This window comes from Spea bombifrons, chromosome 2 (genome assembly GCF_027358695.1).
Source record: "Spea bombifrons isolate aSpeBom1 chromosome 2, aSpeBom1.2.pri, whole genome shotgun sequence".
NCBI classification, from domain to species: Eukaryota; Metazoa; Chordata; class Amphibia; order Anura; family Pelobatidae; genus Spea; species Spea bombifrons.
The window spans coordinates 107366534-107381129 of record NC_071088.1 but is presented as its reverse complement, the minus strand read 5'-3'; the positions used below and the strand labels follow the sequence as shown (position 1 = coordinate 107381129).

General features: G+C 41.6%; 1 protein-coding gene across 2 annotated transcripts in view; it reads left to right on the top strand.

Annotated features, from left to right (window-relative positions):
* Window positions 1-14596, top strand: part of ELF1 (E74 like ETS transcription factor 1) — a 69048-nt gene that overhangs the window by 27530 nt on the left and 26922 nt on the right. For both annotated transcript variants that reach the window (XM_053455461.1, XM_053455462.1), the window contains exon 2: window positions 961-1023. The gene's annotated coding sequence lies outside the window, so the exon portion shown is untranslated. The remainder of the gene's footprint in view (window positions 1-960; window positions 1024-14596) is intronic.

Here is a 14596-nt window from a genome sequence, read left to right as displayed (position 1 = left end):
TATTCAGGTCTAGGTCTATGGATCAGGCCCCTAGGTGTGCTGAATGGGCCGTTACGAGGGAGATCTCTGATCCCAACCAGCCCATTTAAACCATAGACCCTGTGCACACGCTGCTTTGAAAAGGCGCCTTGCCTTTGACATCATATCCAGGCACCCCACAGAGAATACAGAGACCGTGGAGGGGGCTGCTGCCCTGAGTAAATATGTCACTGCTGTCCGCTACCCTTTTAGTGAATAAACCCTTTGTTTTCAATTAAGACAACTTGTTTGTAAATTTTTATATAAATATTTAGATATTTTTTTGCTGCCGACAAACCAGTTAATAGGTGTGTACAGACAGGTCTAGCTCATTACATGACAATACTCAAGTGTTTCCAGTCATATGATAAACTGGTTTATTTTAGGTGATGTAAGAGGCCAGCTCCTTTGGATCCAAAGGGCAGCGAGCAGTTATTCCAGGGCAGGGATAAAACAAACAGACTGCTGAGGCGTGTTTGCATTTCTGAAGCAGCCGGTGCCACTTGTCTGGGGATTGCTTTAAATTTTAGGAGCTTTGTTTCTGTAGCTGCCGACGGGAGAGATAATGTGACGAGGTATGCTTTCAGGGAGGGTCCCCACACCTGAGTGACTATGGCCAGGGTTCTATTTACAAAGCCTTCAGTTGGGGCTTCACTACTACACTCCTTGTGTGGATGTGCTGCAAAAGTACAAGCACAGCGGGTATACCTAAGTTATCGCATGGCCAGTATATGTGAATCATTACACGGTGTAGAGGTGGGGTGGTGGTTCCCCGTTATTGAAAGGGATGAAAGACCCGTGTGATATAGAGTGCTTGTGTGCATCTACCGGTATATGCTGTGTTCTTCATTGCAACATTTTACATGCATGTGATTTTATGTATAAATATATATTACATGTTTATTGACATTTATTATTTACAATATTTTGTATTTGTTGCAGTGGTGTCCTACCGTTAATGCCTGGGACTGAACATAGTTTGGGATGTTTGCAGCCCAAAGTAAGGTAAAAAGAAAACAAAAACAAACAAACAAACAAACCCCCCTTTTATACTCTTGACATATCGTTTCATTGTTACGGCCGGACCAGCTGGTCTAGATAAGTGTTCTGTAACTTGTGATTGGACAGCCACATATCATTCAGGATTTTGGTTCCTAGGTCGTATTAAATTAAGCGTTATTATAAAACCAATAGACGTTTTCTGAAAGGAGGCGCACAGAAACCTCTTGAGAGCTGAATGTGGCACACAGGCCTCCTTTTAAACAATGGGGACTTTTTGAAATAGTCCATTTCTTGTGTTACATTTGCATGTCCCCTGTGTTTGATGTCTTGCGTAAAACTTTAGATGGGGGTGGGGTGGTTATGCCTTCTCACCCTGTCTTGCACACACAGGGTTAAAGGGTGGGGATTGCTGGGAGCAATAGTGCTTTTTGACTGCATTGTGCCTGTTACTACCTGGTTAGTCCGGAAAGCTCATGCGTGATGGATTGAATGGAGTAAGACTGAGAGACGTTGTTGTTATAGTGCTGCCTCTGGCAGAGCATATGTTTGGTGTGTATTTGTTGTAAATAAAATGAGGGCTTTATTCACTAAGTGTAACACCTTCTCATTGCCTTTTGGAGGACAGACTGATGATCAAATAGTAGCTGGCTCCTCATTGTGAAGATTGTAAGCTCATATGAGCAGGTTCCTCCTCACCCGTTGTTTCTGTAAGTCAAATTATTATGTTATATGTTACTTGTTATGTCCTGTCTACCCATTGTACAGCGCTATGGAATAGGATGGTGCTTTATAAAACAATACATAGTAATGCAAGATGAAATCAGCACTTTCTAGATCACAGCAGGAGAAGCTCGCTGGGGCCGGGGATGTAAAAGATGTATGAGGCAGTTTTAGTGTTTCCATTCACAGCAATTCACCTGCAAACTCACGCTTTGGCGAATGAAGTTGAAGATCCTCGGTGTTTAGACTATGAAAATGCAACCGTCTATAACCATGGACCCTAACCCAAACAAGTAGTGCTTACCATGTGTCGTACCCATTCGTCTCACGCTCTGAATTTGTATAAATTTGTGTGGTGTGTGCGTACACATGTCTTTTACCGGGATGTGCCGTGGCTGGTCTGTCAGTGCTTTATGTACGGTAATTCTCTGGAGCTCAAGTAGTTGTGCGAGTGTGTGTATTTGTGTAATTTGTATATATATGTGTGTTTGAACAGGGCCCTCCTTTGTTTTCGTTTCTAGAAACATACTATGTTTATGTCCAGTTTGTACAGCTCTGCAGACTATGATGGTGCTACACAAATCAATAAATAATGGGTAGTAGAAAGGAGACTTTGTTTTATCCCTCTGACTGTACTTTATATTAGGTCTCTCTGGATTTTAAACATGTTTTTAATTGCAAGAATGTAGCCCTCCTCTCTTCTTTTCATTTCTCTCATCTCTTCTGTCCTGTTCCTTCATCTTTTCAGGAGAGCATCCATCAGCAGGCTGAGAAATATGATGTATCTTACCAAATCTCACTCATGTTTTAAGAACATGCTCTATGAAAAATAACTTTTGGCTTTGGAAGAAGCCAGAGTTGCTGAAATATTTTTACGTTTAATGTCGCCTCTGCTTAACAGATTTTACTGTGATTTTGGTAAAGACTACTCCATCCGTATTGTGTGAAAATGTAGTGATCTGGACAGCTGGATCAGATTAGCCAAAAGTTCTGTGTTGCCATTCAGCTCTGTAAAACGCAGCCTTTAGCATGTAATTCAGTATCCCGCAGCTTTCACACTGAAATAGTGCAGGAAGACCCTCGTGACCCTGATATCATACCAGAGCATTGAGTGTCTCCACTGAGATGGGGAATTCTACCACCAGGGCTTGAGTGAATTTTTCAGACGGTAACTCCCACGGTGTGCTGTGCAGTCTGTGTGGATCAAATCTCCTGCTGACACCTCATTTAGATATCCATTTCACTTTTTTATTCATCTTCTATTAGTATTTAAATACATGTCTTGCTATAAAGAATAGCCTGCTGTTTCAAGATTTTGCCACTCTTAGGAAGCACGTTGTCTTACAATATTACTGCAGAGTCCTAAGAGATTTGGGGTGCAATTACAAAACCAGGAGTTTTCTGGGGACTTCAAAGTTTTCACTATTTAACTTTGCTATACATTATAAAGAGCTAATCCTGGTGAGCTTCTGAGTTGGGCCTGCAAAATGCACTAAGTAGTCTAACTGTCCCTGACACCCCCGGGACCACCTGTAACAAAGGATGCATATAAAAGTGCTGTTAGTATTTTAATATGCATTCTTCCAAAACAAACCAAAAACTAAGAACTTACCAGACATTGAAGAGGCAGCCCTGCTTGTGGCAACTGCCTCCTCCGCCATCTCCATCTCCATGGTCTGCCGATTCTTGCCACTGCTAGAAAAGTGCTCCCATTGGCAGCGTTTCCATGCATGCGCACAGGTGTCTGAACAGACCTTCACGTCATGCTTTCCCAAAGCCACAGCAAAAATGGGAATGGAGTAGATGCATATGGGGGGGGGGTCTGATTTGCAAAATGAACCATATGAAAATTAAAGTGGCCACATAGCTGTAAAGCACATGATGGCTGGAGTGTCCCTTTACTTCCAGTATCAAAGTACTTTTATATTACTACATATTAAACTACTTTCAATTAGTGCTAGGAAAGCGCTCCCGTTCAAATCCTACTAGGTGAGAAACTAGGAGGGTTCTCTGCGGTTAACCCTTGACACACACAAGTCATTGGCATGCTCAGTTCTACTGCTTTAGTTATGCTGCCTTGTGAACATCATGTGGGAGCCTCTACAGAAATCAAATTGGGTCTTAAGTACAAGTCACATTGAAAGACTTTGATCCACTATATATAGAATATATATATATATCTATATCTTTTTTCCCAGTCCTTACAGTTAAATGCTGCAAACTACATTTCCCAATGTATTCATACATCTTCTTACTGGAGATAAAAGGAAACAAGACATGTAAGACAATATATGTAATGAATAAAGGAGTGTGCTCACATTGGTATTGTTGGCAGCTGTTTTTAATTTGTGTAGAAGGAACACTGTTTGGCAATAAACCTGTTTTTCTCCATGCTGCCCTACAATCATATTGCAAGGCCAACAACTCCTAATTCTTTATAGCCTGGTCAGATGGCAGGCTGCTGTTTAACAGCCGGGAGGGTCCCGTTTTACAACATCATTGGTGTTAAAGTTCAGCTGCAAGTGACCATGTCTTCAAACATACTACCTGCATTAATAAGCGGCTCACGTATGTTATAATGTTAACAAAACATTGTTTAGATCGTTAATCTCCCTAATGTGGATGGCTCTATACTGCTACATGAATACATCCCATCCATTTTTATCTGTCATGCTGCCATGCTTAACACCTCCCTGTAATCCTTGGGGTTTTCACACACAGTTTAGTGTCCATGGTACTCGCTCACTGAGCACTTTAATATCCATTCTTCAAGTAATTACCTAAGCTAGAAGCTGCAGCTCTGCAGCTGCCTTCCGTCCCGTGGTCCAACAAATCTTGCCACTGATTAATGGAGGGTGGGAGGGGAAACTGCATATTGAGGGGTCCTGCGCAACCCCACATGCATTTGCAGGGAAGCCATGTAAATTTAACGCATATGATAGCTGACAGTCCATATGATGGCTGTGTTTAACCCTTTGTATGTGGAGCAGGTGGTTAGAAGGATAATTTCTTTCCTGCCTTTCAACCTCCTGACAGTAGCACAGCAAGAAGGATCCTTCAATGCCAGTAGGTAGGGACAGAAGAGGAGCTTCAGCCGTTGGTCTTCCACTTGATGACAGTAGATGCAAGCCATATCTGCCACTTTTCTGCATAAATTATCAACTTTAGTTTCCCTTGTTTATTGAACCAAATAAAGCTTTGATCTTCCAGCATATAATGCAAAGAAAGCAGGCCCACCGAAGAATCAATATATGAAGGGGCAAGTGTTAACCCCGTTGCTCTGTGGATCACGTACAGATGTTAAACGGTCGTATTGCATGAAGAAATGCCATTAAAATGCTAGACACGCATAACATAAAGTTGCAAAGGGAAACTATTGAGCTCATCCTCAGCCCCCTGTTGTATATAGTGGAGAAGCAATCGCTAATCTGGTTCTGAGGACACCACGCAGTGTGCTGTAAATTAGAATAGAGCCGTGGAGCAGATCTGAGGAAGCAGGGGATTTCCTTGTGTGCTTTGGACCATGTAACGGGGAAGTGGGAACATGTGACTGTAATAGATATCAAATCGGCAAGGAACAAAATACACAATATGGTAGCTCTACTTTAACCCCTTAAGGACAATGGGGGGTCCCTAAACCCATTGAAAACAATGCATTTTGAGCCCGTACATGTACGGGCTTTGTCATTAAGGGGTTAAAAAAAATAGACGCTGCTAAATAGGAGAACGTCACATCAACAATACTATTTGCAGGGAACTCTGGATAAATTATAAAAGTAGGGGTGTATAGGGCAAAACCGAAACATTGACAACCAAGCCCAGTTTTAAAAGGCCGTGTTAACCTTTGCTTCACCATTTACCTCTGCACATATTTTATAGCAAAGTAAAGGACCTTTTATAGCTCGGCCACAGTTTTTGCCTACCAATGTTGATTGCTGTTTGTTTTTACTGCTATGAAAGAATGCTAAATGAATCAATACTGACCATAACATGGCATGTCAAACTCAACTAGGGGTTAAGTATACTCAATAGATTGCTCAGCGTACATAGGCGGGTCAGTGTAACAATTTTAGTGGATTTAATACTGTTTGCTATAGAACGTAAAAAAAAAATGTACTTGAATCCGTATGTTTCTGATAGCTGGACGGCCTTTTGCAGAATAAATTATTTTATTACGTAAATATTTTTTCCAGGCATATTTAACATAAGTGGTAAATATTAACAATAATTGCAATAAAATTGCAGAAGAGCATATTATTGCCATTTCAAACTTTTTTTGAATAGTGTGTATATGTGTGTATAAATGTTTTCTTTTTGACTACTTATTGCATTCTAATTAGCTAGTCGCGAATCATGTGACCCACCGTATTGTATGTCTCTGCCTGCATTTGCCTCTTTTGCTGGCTATTTTTTATTTGTCATATGAGGTATTGTAATCCATTCCCGCAGGCATGTACTATACTCTCTGGAGACTAATGTGAATGTGTTTGGCCACATCAAAGAACATGCAATCTATTTTAATCTGTCCTTACTGCCTGCAGCATGCTGATACGAGCAGTGTCGCCAGGGCAGGCGTTCTACTTCTTATGGGACATTTAGCTGGGTGTGTGTCACCTCTGTTACATTGTTTTAGTAAATAAATTGTTCTTATTAAATGGGGAACCATCTAATCTGCATGCAGATGGCATCTTGTTTTATTTATATATAAACACACTTCCTGGTTCCTGGAAATGGATCAGAAACACAGTGTAGACCTTGTTAATGTTGTAAACGACTGTTGTAGCTGGAACCTTTTTTTATTCTTTTAAATGAATTATCATCATAGGTGTACAGAGGCCCTTTATAACTCCCATCACTCCTGTTATCCAATGGAACATTGTGTTGGAAAATCCAGGTTTAAGTTTTTAAAAGGCTCAATGATCCTTAATTTCCATGAAATAAGCTAAGTGACCCCAAACGTTTGGTTGTCTGTGTTTATATTTATATACCGTATATTATATAGCACACACTATGATTGCCAACCTTGTGTTACCTCTTAACCATATATATTTTAGAAACTTTACAGTTTTTGGTTTGTGAAGGAAAATGTTGGATAACCTTTTAATGCCACCTGCTATAAAGTTGCAGAGCCTGTATTTGGCATTCTTGACTATTTAGGTGGCCAAGCAGTCACTTGGACAACCTATTGTTGCTCGGATTATTATGATTATTATTCTGCCGTTTTTCTTTGAACTTTTGAACCGTTGCAAAGAAACACTAAGTGGCACTCTGTGGCGAACCCAGGGGGTGCTATCTTGGGTTATATAAACGCTTTTATTAACCTTCCAAAATCTTATTCTCTGAAACTGTTTACGTCAACAACATTGTCTCATTAGGCTGTTGGGTTCATTAAAACCACCATACTATATTTTTCAGCATTCTCTGTATCTCAAACGGGTGCACTAAAACTCTTCAAATATGCTACAAATATGCAACAACTCTGTTTTTATCTGGAATTCTCAATTTAACCTCTTTACCTTTTGCACCGCCACAACAAGACTCTCGACATCTGCGTGTCTGCAGTATCTGCAGCTCAGCCGCCGGGCTTGGTCTCCTGCGTTGCTGCTCGCAGCCATATTTGTATACTTGAGGTGGCCACTAGTGTAACAAGCAAAATGGGTCAGGATCTTTCTTTTTATTTTACTACTTTTTTAGTTAGTCATTTCAAAATCAAGCCTGGTTCCAGCAGTACACCAACCAGCATGTCCTGATATGTTTTAACATCTAGAAGAGCCACAAATCATGTGAACCCAATAGCAAAATACCCCCCCCCCCCCTTTAACCTCAGTAACAGGAACTGAAATTTCAACATTTAAGAAGAAAACACAGAACAAAAAAAATCCCACCCTACAAAACTCCTCCACTAGTGGCGTAAACCATGTTATTAACATAATGCTCTATCAGCAAGCCGTGGTATAAAGGAATAGGAATTGAGACTACATGGTATCAAAAGGCGAAAAATATGGGCAGTCCAGTGTGCCGACCTTTGTAGAATTGTTACAGTAAGCCTAAACAAAATCAGGTCGGGATTTCTAGGCTTCACATAAAAATAATGTACTGATATTAAGTATTTTAGACAATTGCTATAATATTTCCAAATCCAGGCAGTCGATTATAAGCTCTGTACGTTGCTCAGAGCAGACAGGCATTATTTTTAACTAATGAAGAAGCAAAACCAGTGACTGTAAGCCAGGAAGTCTTTGTCAGTTCTATTGCATATCTGCGTTTGTGCTTCCTGTCAGTTGAACCACTAGCAACGTAACAGATGTGTTAAGAGTCGCTGTCATTTAACCTCATTGCAAGAGCCTTCTGCCGTAACCAGTGCTGGGTCGTGGCGTCTGTGTGCGGCTACAGGTAACGTGTGTGTGATTCCGCCGTGGATACCGTCCATGATAACAAGGCTGTCACAGTCAGTATGGATGTGTAATACAAGAATATATCATGTTTTTTTTATTATTGTGAACATGAAGTACATATTATTACTCCATTATATGTCACTGAAGAAGGTGTGATGTAAACGAAGTTGTGCGTGGAGGCAGATAGCACCTGTCATGCATGTTCAGTTTTGCGGTTGTGTCCTGCAGACCTGATTGTTAGTGCTAGGATACCTTTTAGTGCATGTTGATAAGAACAATAGATATACCTGTATTGGCCCAGGAGAAATTGGTGTTGATGCCTATTACTAGGCCAATATAGAAAAAGCTATAGGCGCTTTGAAGGCCCCAAAGATCTCTTTTACTGATGGAATGAAGAAGATACCTCTGAGGTCTCCAAAGGCTCATACATATTTAGAACTTTTTCTTTGTTGGTCCAGTAAACGGTATCAGTTTGAACTGAAAATCCCAGTTTTAGTGCATGCATAGTGTCCCTTTTACAACAATCATCATCTTATTCATCCTTTCCATCTGCACAGCTAATAAAAAGATACCAATTACTTAGTACACCACCTTTTTGCTATTACCGGTAATTCCATTAGTCAACTGCTTGTTTCCTTGGTGTTATGTAAAATGTGTAATACAAGGTGTAAATCTGTTGCAAAGCTTTACACACTTCTCTAAAAGCTTCATGTTTGCCATAAAACATGTTAATAGCTGTATCCAGGGATACTTGGCAATGAAGAGACAGGAAATCTAAACACTGCATGATACGTCAACGCATATCGCCAATGTTTTAATCCTATATTGATTATTTGGGTAGTTTTGTCTAAGAGTCACTTTAGAAATGTTAATGTCCACATGTCGCCAAAATGTCATGGTGGAACTTTGTAGGCCAACATATTTCATAAAATAAAAACCTATATGTTTGCTGGCTAGATTGTAATATTATCCATTTACAGATCCAATATATATGGTTGATGAGGGTGCTGGTTCTTTACCCACAATGCTTTTGCTATGTTAAGAATTATGTGCATTTGATACAACAAAAAATAGTATTAGTAGGAACAAATAAAAATAAAAAACATGTATCAATACCATATAATAGCACTTTATAGTTTACTGGTGAGAGCTCTGAATACTGTGCCGGAGACCATGGCAGAAAAAATCATAACATGGAGAGAATTCAAGCAAGGGCCACTGAATGGTACAAGATCATAGGAAGCATGGGCAAAACTTCTGTATCATCTGCAAAAAGACATCCTGTACCATGAAGACCTTCTGTAATATTACTAATAAAAATATTAAAGTACAGGTGCTAATACTGATCCACGAGGTAGCCCACTAGTAAAAAGTCCTTGCTCTGAATATACACCATTAACTACAACCTTCTGCCTCCTATCACTCAACCATTGCTTTATCCATTCAACTATTCTGGTATTCATACCCATAGACTGCAATTTATTTATAAGTCTTATAAGGTCAAAGCTCTTTTAATAATTTTGTGTGTATCCCATCAGATCCCATAGATTGGTTTTGTTTTTATTTTGGAGAGTTGAAGTAGAACTTCTTTCTCTGTAAATACGTCTGTGTCACGTGTGACCCTATTATTGCTTGGCTAACAAGGATCCCTCCCCTTCACAGGACAGAAGTATTTATTAAGGCAGTCTGCTATATCTTTATGCTCATTTATACAATTCCCTTTGTTTTTAGTTTCATTATTCCTGATTTATGTTTTCTTCTCTCACTTACATACCAGGTTTTTGTTAGCAATTTTCTCCTCAGTGTGTGCTTTGGTGCATCTAATAATGTGCTTTGCCTCTCTAATCTTAGTTTTATGTTTGCTCTCATCTTCCTCATTTTGAGTCTGTTTATATGTATATATATATATTTTTTTTTAAGTTTGCTGCTGCTTCTTCAGTGAATTTGCCACATCTGTGGAGTACCACAGCGGCTTCCTTTTTCTTTTACTCTTGCTAACAAGTTTCATGCAATGTTCTGCTGCCTTTAGCAGGACATCTATTTAAATAGCTTCATCTCTCCTGGACTCCATCTAAAGTAGTCCAGACCATGAGACTCCCCTACCATTTTAGGAAAATCAACGTTTCTTAATTCAAAACCTTGGTTTTAGTGTGGTGCAACTAAACCACACTGATGATCACTGGAGGCCAAACACTCTCCTACAGTGACATCCAAAATAAAGTCTCCATTTGTAAATACCAACTCCAGCACAGCCTCTTTCCCTGTTGGCGTCTCTACCGACTGCTTAAGACGCAGTCCCTGTAAGGACGTCTCCACTCCTGGCTGACCCAGTTGTTTGGTTTTTCCAATCTGCATCAGGAAGATTAAAGTTTCCCATAATGATAACCTCACCTTTTATTTCTTCAAGTAGCAGATTGTCAAGCTCCTCTGCTTGTCCTGAGGTTATGTACATCACACCAATGTAAACAAATACTTTGGTATTCTTTATTACTTTGTGCCAGAGTAACCTCCAGACTGATCCACCATTCCTTTCCCAACTTCTTGAAGCTAAGGCCTGCCCTGCCCCTACTCTATTTACTCCTTTAATGCTATCTTCACCCTCCTCCCCACATTCTAGTTATAAATCTCTCCTCCTAAATAATCTATATAATGCCACTGCTGTCTCGTAGCCAGGTCTTTGCTGTTTAGTTGGGCTTCCCTGTCCTTCTACGAGGCTGGCGTGTTACGTACTGCGGTGTTTGATGTAAAGGCATTCCTAGTTTGTATGCATGAATGGAACTGTCTTGCAGAATGCATGTTTTGACGTGACTGTCTATATATAAATAAAGTGAAGCCCTGTTCCCACCTTCTAGGCCCTTTCAGGGGTTTCCAAAAGAAATGGCCCGCTCAGCCCTTGTCTCTTCTATGACCTGTTATTTTACCTGTCTAGCAGGCTAGTCTGCTAATGGAACGGACAGATGCTGGCTTGCTCAATCCTGAACCTGACTTATGGGGAGCATAACATACATAATGCATAAAACCTTGCCAAAAGGCAGGGGAAATTGAAACCAATTGCTCCATGCAACCCTGAAATAAAATAATTACTGCGACCTTAAATTCCTGGGCATGGCTTTATACTGAAACAATGTACGACAAGTCTGATTATCAAGGTGTTTTATGCAGGTTACGTTCTTACCAAAGGTTCCCATCTTTCTTTTAGACGTTCAGAACAATATTCAATCAACTATGCTAACGACATAGTGGATAAAATGTCTACTGAACGGTGCAGCTATCTTCTTAATGACCAAGGTGTGGTGGGTATTACTGGGCCTTTAATTGCATATCTGCAAGTGACCATGTGTGCATGCAGGTTAAAGCAAATCTAAATGAGTGTTACGGTGCAAGGTGATGCTTTGGCTCATGCGCTGCTGAACGCCTCCTATCTTGCTGTTCATTTTGATTTCACAGACACCCACGCAGTAACTGCCTCTCCTTCTTTTTCTGGTTCTTGTTCTTACAAGCTTCTGAGTGTGTGTGGACTAAGCATTTTATCTGTCTGAAATCATGGACAAATGAGGCTAAATGAAACTAATTCTGAAATTACTGACACGCATTTGTAATATTGGGTTTTCCATACCCTTCTCCAATAGTTTTATATTTAAGCATTGCTTAAAGCTTTATAACTAAAAGGGGGAGTTGGCAGGAGGGTTGCAGTTTCATCTCACCGACTTCACGTTATCATGGGCCAACCCAATGAGCTTCTGCTCTGAGAGGATATTTACATTGCTGAGGGTTCAGAAAGTCTCCTGAACAATGCCCAATCAGTGCAAACCCTCCTTCCAACTCCTGTTTTAGTGAATGAGCTCCTTAGTCATGTAAATTTAGTAGTGGGAAATATGGCAAAGCTGTGAAGTTGCTATACTATATTAAAAGGTAACCTTTTGTTCACACATGTTTAGTATCAGAGCTTTTTGCGCCCAGATAGGTCTGATGTTTATAATGTAACCATCCAGTTTCTCTCCAGCTATCGCTGAACTACAATTCCCATGATCCCAATCCAGCGTCTTGCTGGGAAAACCAGAAGAGACTGGCCATCGAGGCACTAGACAAATGGCTAGTGTGTTGGTGCTGCCCCTTTTTTATAGAGTTATTCAATCTTATAGTGACGTTAACAATGAGCCGCTATTGGCCCACGTTCTTAAAATCCAATTCTTAACGAAGCTCTGTGGTGCCTTTCTGTGTCTATATTCTAGTGAATGAATAGGAAGCTTGAAGTTCGTTACACATGGCTGGGCATTAAGTGACATCGTGGTGTTATTGCATCTGTACTGGGTAGTTAGTAGAGGCTTTGTCTTCTGTTTCGCTCATTATACCTCGGAGGCAGTACTTTGTTCGCCTGTTGGGCACCCAATATGACCTTTCATTTTAACAAGTCACCCATAGCCTCATCCCTCTCATTGACATTTTTGTTATGATCTAGATTACTGGGCAGAGCTTTATATGCGAGTTTATCAGCTAGCTAACCTGTGGTTAGAAGCCATTATATGAGTCTGGTGTCAGTTTAGAATACCAAGCTGTTTGATGTTTTCAGAAATGTCATGCTTAAACGTACCACACCGCAGACCACCGATTATTAGTGTTTACCTATTTATTTTGAACACAGCTTTCTATTATGCCAGTATTTTCTAGATTGTAACCTTGTCTGAACAGGGCCCTCCTCTACTCTTGTTTCTGCTAAATGGCTATGTGATTCATTATCTGGTATGTCCTGTTTATACAGAACTGTGGAAAATAATGGTGCTATATACATCAATTAACAATTTTGATATGTATAGCTAAGGGCGCTACGATTGCTAGACTGGAGAAGTATGTCTCTACATACAGAGAAGAAAAAAGATTACTAACTTTGTTTTCCTACCTAAAGGTACACTCCTTATGGACCTCAGTATGGTCACCGTACAGCTTACCGTTGTCCCAAGCGAATGCATAGAGGGATTCATTAGAATTCTCTCTATACACTTGTTTCCTTGTTCCCACAGCCATTGGCTTTGGTCGGCAATGCACATACAGCCATAACATTATGACCACTGACGGGTGAATAATGTAGGGCTGCAACTAACGATTATTTTAATAATCGATTAATCGGCCGATTATTTTTTCGATTAATCGATTAATCGGATAAAAAAAACAATATGCAAATTTTTCGTTTATTTAAAAGAATTTAATGAACTGGATGTTAAAAAACAACTTAAAATTTACATTAACATTCTTATTTTGTTATGATGTAATAAAACAATATTTTCAAAGTACAAGAACCCAAACACAATATTTATGAAACAAAATAACCCCAAACATTCTGAAAAGAGGTGGACTATTACTGTTCAAGAAACTTTGCCCCAGCACTTTGCACCCAGCACTTTGCACCCAGCACTTTGCACCCAGCACTTTGCACCCAGCCCTGGCACTTTGCACCCAGCACTTTGCACCCAGCACTTTGCCCCAGCCCTGGCACTTTGCATCCAGCACTTTGCACCCAGCATTCAGCACTTTGCACCAGCACTTTGCACTTAGCCCTGGCACTTTGCACCCAGCACTTTGCACCCAGCCCTGGCACTTTGCACCCAGCACTTTGCACTGTGCCCCTGCACCCAGTCTCTAACTCTGCCCTGCACCCAGCCCTGCCCCCACATTCTGCCCTGCCCCCACACTCACACTCTGCCCTGCACCCACTCTGCCCTGCACCCACACTCACACCCTGCCCTGCATCCCCACCCCCACTCTGCCCTGCACCCAGTCTCCCACTCTGCTCTGCACCCACACTCACACCCTGCATCCCCACCCCCACTCTGCCCTGCACCCAGTCTCCTGCCCTGCACCCCCCACCCCCACTCTGCCCTGCACCCCCACCCCCACTCTGCCCTGCACCCCCACCCCCACTCTGCCCTGCACCCACACTCACGAACCGCTCTGTGCGAATGGAGCCACTCGCACAGAGCGGTTCGCTCTGTGCGAATGGAGCCACTCGCACAGAGCGAACCGCTCTGTGCGAATGGAGCCACTCGCACAGAGCGGTTCGCTCTGTGCGAATGGAGCCACTCGCACAGAGCGAACCGCTCTGTGCGAATGGAGCCACTCGCACAGAGCGAACCGCTCTGTGCGAATGGAGCCACTCGCACAGAGCGAACCGCTCTGTGCGAATGGAGCCACTCGCACAGAGCGAACCGCTCTGTGCGAATGGAGCCACTCGCACAGAGCGAACCGCTCTGTGCGAATGGAGCCACTCGCACAGAGCGAACCGCTCTGTGCGAGTGGAGCCACTCGCACAGAGCGAACCGCTCTGTGCGAGTGGCTCCATTCGCACAGAGCGATTCGCTCTGTGCGAGTGGCTCTGTGCGATCCGTGCACATAGACATGAAGAATACTTACCTCCGGAACGCGTCACATCCGTCACGTAGCTAAAAGAAGGCGGAGACTGCAGAGCG